We start from the raw sequence: 5,461 nt of genomic DNA, 5'->3' as shown, positions 1-5,461 counted from the left end.
TAAATAAATCTTAAAAAAAAAAAAAAAAAACAGCATACAGGGAGTTAGAGGGCGTGAAGCAGGTTTTGTACACTATTAAAATTAAGTTGGTATTAATCCAAAGATGTCATGGCTGCATGACATGAGAGGATAATACAAAGATGATGTGCCACTTCCAACTGACGAACGGGAGAAGAATTAGGCACAAACAAGTCAGCTGCAAGAGATTGGGAGCAGGGGACAACAGTCAAAAAGACTACTGCCACGAGCATCTCCACAGTCTCACTTTTATTGGATAAAAACAATAGCCAACAGAAGAACCGATGAAGGTCAAACATTAGTCACATGTGGACAAACAAGAAGGAGGATGAAGTTTATAGTTAAACAAGCACATTCAAAGGACTCATCTAACTAACAACGGGCGCTTCTGGGAAGAGAAAGGAGCGTAATGGAAAAGGGAAGCAGGCGGTATCTCATTCCACCCTGAGCTGACCGGGTGTTCCTGGGTGCTCCGCTTCCCAGAAGCAGGCGGTGTTCTGCCCTGGGTGGCTGGGCATCCCCAGCTGCCCAGCTTCACGGTCGTATATGGTCCTTCTCCCCAAAGACCTGTTGCCAGTATATGTTTTCTTAAGGCCATATCTAAATGTGCTTGGTAACTAGTAAAATCCTCCAGGAGTTATAGTTTAAGTAACAAATTGTTCCGAGGGGCAGTAGCAATGATGGAGCAATACAACAGAGCAACTTGTGTCAAAAACACAATATGTATTGATATATAGCAAACTCTATTTCTTGCTTTGGATTTCTTGACATAAGAAACTTTTTAAATCCACTTTTATTTTCAGTTTTCTGTTTCTCATTATGAAAGTTAACATTAAAGGTCCTCATCAATTTTCCCAAATAGAAGTCAGTTATCTGGTTAGTACTCCAGGTACTAACTGTGTTGACAAAATATGTCCAAAGCATATTAACAGACCCAACTTCTAAGCCAACTCACAGCATTTCCCAGAGTAGACCCACCCCCTTCTTTTTTCTTTCATTGGAGGCCAAACTTCTCCACTCTCCATATCCCTCAAGGTTGAATCAAAAGCAGAGGTTTATTTTCCCTAATTTTAGTTCCTTTTGAAGCCCCTCACAAAAACAATGACAGATTTGTGTTTTCTTGTTTAGGAAAACAGTGTTTAGAAAATGGACCTAAGAATGAAAACACATTTGTGCCCAGTTCAAACTGAGTGGTAGAAAGTCACTGCTCTAGGTTTCCACTGCAGTACTTGGAAGGTTTACACACATGATGATATCATTTTTTTCTCATTTCCATGCATTTGTAGAGTAGAATCAGTCATCAAAGTTTAATAAATTCCTTAAAAAAGAAATAGTTCTGTCCATAGACATTACTAGTACTTCTTTCCTATAAAGAAGGGAAAAGTACAATTACTTGCCCCCTTTTTCTTCAAGATTGTTTCCTTTGTTGATACTTAATTGATTAATGGTATTATTTCTGTCAAGATCATCATGAAAAAAGAGGCATTTAAGTTGGAAGGGGAGAGGAATGTGCTAATGCTGAAAAATGCATTTTCTTCTAGGAAGAAGAGTTTGTAGGGCAACTCTCAATTATTTGGTAAAATAACCCTTCAACATTTCCAACTCATTTGGGTTAATTTCTTTTGGAATAGATGAGCATTTACAATTATTTAAGTCAGGTTTCATCTATATTAAGAATTTTAGAAGAGACTTGCTAGTTTCTCTTATCAAAAGATACTAACTAGGTTAAATATACTTCAACTTCTTTCGGGTTCTTAGAAATGTGTAACTCTTGGGTTTATGGTTCTTTACAGGCTTAATTCAAGAGCAGTTAAGGGCACTTTGCCTAATTTAAACCAAGTGAAATTCATATTATAAAATAATACATAATTTAGCAGGCAAAGATAAATCAAACTTTCTTAAAACCATGAAAAATTTTGAAATTGTATCCAATCTTAATACACCCACATGGCATATCTGAGAACTCCTACACTTAATGAACTTTGCCAACTTGACTTTAGAAGAAAAAAGATTGAACAACTTACTTTTTAGAATAACTAGGTATGGAAAACTGCAATTTCCATCTGCAAAAAATCAAATAATTTAAATATAAGAATTAGTAAGTGACTTATTTTAAACAACCTATTTGGACAGTTGTGATACTTTCCCAATTTATTTATTTTTAAAATGGTGATCAAGTCTTTATGCCATTTAGAGTACTTCTTGAAAGCTAAAAAAAAATTAAGTCTACAAATACTACAGACCTTTTGCAAAAAGGTGCTTGGCATTTCATTAAAATCATAACATAAACAAACTGAAAAAAATGTCTATCTTTTAAAAAGAAAGTGTAAAGGTTCTTTTTAAGTCTGACACATCATTTAGTATGTCCTCTCAAAATAAAAGATAAAACAGAAAACATAAAAACAAAAAGCCATAATCAATCATTTAAAGACTAGCTTTAAAAAATGACTTTGCCTCTTGAGTATAACATAAATTGTATGTATTTTGCTCTTTGCCACCTAATATAAAAATCATCAGGGACATTGTATGTAATACATCTAAAGCCAATCAGTAATGTAGATTATTTTGGAGAATAAAGATTATTTACTGTTTCCAAAGTTATCATTCTACAGCACAAACTTAAATTAGAACATTAACTTTACATGCATACACATACATACACACACACACACAGACACATTGAGTTATCCTACAGAGCTTTGAAATAACACTAGTAACCATTTTTGAACCAATACTACATATTTACGAAGATTTTTTTTTTTTCAGTGCAGATAAATACAGGTTTAAAGATCCATTGTTCTTCACACAGATGGCTACAGAGACTTTATAATCCCAGGATACACAACCATACAACAAAGACCAATCAGCCAATTCTCAAATAAACTTGGCTTCTTACAACTATCCTGTAAACACTGCAGCCTTTCTTCTATCCAAAATGACACTTATCTCACATGAAAAGATATTATAAGGGAACCAGAAACCTAGATTTGTGGCCAAAAGTAAAAACCAAAGAAAAAATAGTAATTCAGTGGTTAGTTGGTGAAAGATGGATATCTGGTGCCCTTCACTGTGCTGCTGTGCTCTTCTTACTCTTGCTCTTTTTGTCCCTCTTCTTCAGCCCATCCATGTTAGCTCTCTATAGATTTGAGTAAGCCATCTGAAACTTGTTCACTTCTTTGGAGCTCACCACAGTGCTAATCTTCTTTTTCCCATCAGTAGCTCTTAACAGACACTTGTTGTCTGAGGGCTCAAAGCCCTCTACAGAACCCTTCCTTGGAATGGGTTTAGTTCGACCATCATACTTCTTCAGGGTGATGAACACGCTGCCTGACAACCAGCACTTCTGAAACAGTCTGATCAGCTCCATCAGAAACTGCTCGCTCTCCAGGAGCACCATCCCAGCGTCCATGAAGATTATTTAACATTCTTAAAATAAATTTGCAAATGAGGTATGACTGCCTTTTTACAGATGACAGTATTAACACTCAAAACAGAGTATACTAGTTCCATTACACAGCTTTTAATTAATAGATCCCAGTTTCAAACTTAGGTTTGTATGATTTCAAAGTCTGTATGCTAGACACACCACAATGCCATCACCCATTATATATGATGCAATTCATTAGAGACTGACAAATTTATACTTCACTGTGACCAATACAAGTGCAAAGTAGATCTATGAAATTTATTATATACCTGGGATGGACAAGTAGATTAAAAAAAGATAAACTATATATACAAGTATATAGCATATATATATGTGGATATACACATATATATAAAAGATGTTTATATATGTGATCCTTATATACAATCAATAACACATATATACACGTCACATACATATGCATTATATGTTACTGATTTATATATTGACACATATAGCGTGTATACACATATATATATATGAAAGATGTTTATATATGAGTTTGTTTATATATGTGATTTTTATATACAATCAATAACACACACCAGATGTGTATGGATATTGCTAAATTACCATGGCATTCTTTCTGGAAAGTCATGAATCAGCTTCAAAATTCTCAACACAGTTCTTTGAGAGATATTATCAATCAGACATTTCTTCCAGTGTTTATTGTCAAATCATTCATTTTCTGTTTATATTATTTGCACATACCTACCTTTCTGCCTGTCCCTGTACTCTCATCTCTAATCACTCTCTTTTAGCACTTATACGCCAGCTAAGATGGCCTTATTTATCTAACCTCTGAATTCAAAAATACATCAACTTGGTTCCATCTCTGGGCTTTTCCAGTTGTTCTTCTCTTTACTTGGATATACTTTCTTCAGATCTTGGCTATCTCCTTCAGTTACAGTTCAAATATCAACCCCTCAGAGAAGTCTTCTCTAAGAAAATTGGCTATAGGAGCTATTCCCTGTATCTTAGTAATGTTCTAGCACATTGACCTAGTTGTTTTTGTAGGTCTTACTGCAATGCAAGACTATTTTAGTAATTTATTACTTTTCTATGACATTTACCAGTAGAATATAAACTTACTAAAGATAAGCCCTTGACTTCTCTTATTCATTTCCACATTCTGAATGTCTGTAATAATTCTTAGAACACCTGAAACAAATACTTGATAAATTAACAAATTACTAGAAAATATGTACTTATTATACAAGTTGAAAAATGTATTCTTGGAATTTCTAGACATTATGTATGTTAGTTTTGCTCTCCTATTATTTAATTTAATGAGCTAGTAAATAGATGACAAGCATAAGTTGTTTTCAGTCTGGTATCTTGGAAAACATAGTATATTTTAATTTTTTGAAATTCCTTGAGATGAGGAACTTACAAAACCAGTGCAGTTTTCTTTGCTATAGTTAATGGAACAATTTGAGGAGTTTCGATGACTTTAAGTAGACAGCCTCTATCTTCACCCTCACATAACTGCAAAATTAATTGGATAAAGTTCTTTATCTTCCAAAAGTTATAAAAAATAAAACCCTCACAAAACATTTTTTCAACCTAACCATAGATATATACTTCAAATTCTCTCAGGCTTCAGAATAGTTCATTTCTGTAATACTTTCTGTCACAACTGTCATGTCCCTAATTCTTTATACATACCTCACCTCTAAAATCCTTCTTTTTTATGTTGAAATGTAACTGGTATAAACCCTATTTAGAATTCCCATGTTCAAAGATTTTCTTATATAAACTTGGATTCATATATTTCTCTCTTTTGCTTTCAAAGTCCATACTGATTCATCCCTTCAACCTCAATCTAGACTATTTCTTCGAACCAATAATTTTTTAATATTACTTTTCACTTCTCTTCCTATATGGTAGTGAATCATTTATTTATTCCTAGAATAAAGTGTAGTTGATAAAACATTGGCTTCTAGACATGAAGAAGCAACTGTAACCAGATTTACTCCTGACATAAATAATTGGAAGCAGGACAAAATATATGAA

At 33.7% G+C, this 5,461-nt stretch overlaps 1 pseudogene; it reads right to left on the bottom strand.

Moving 5' to 3' along the window:
* Positions 1–2,784: 2,784 nt before the first annotated feature.
* LOC125094239 (signal recognition particle 14 kDa protein-like) lies at positions 2,785–3,415 on the bottom strand (annotated as a pseudogene).
* Between the last annotated feature and the right edge of the window lie 2,046 nt (positions 3,416–5,461).

Source organism: Lutra lutra, chromosome 2 (assembly GCF_902655055.1).
Source record: "Lutra lutra chromosome 2, mLutLut1.2, whole genome shotgun sequence".
In the NCBI taxonomy this organism is placed as follows: Eukaryota; Metazoa; Chordata; class Mammalia; order Carnivora; family Mustelidae; genus Lutra; species Lutra lutra.
The sequence above is the reverse complement of the archived record's forward strand: the minus strand, read 5'-3'. Positions and strand labels throughout refer to the sequence as shown.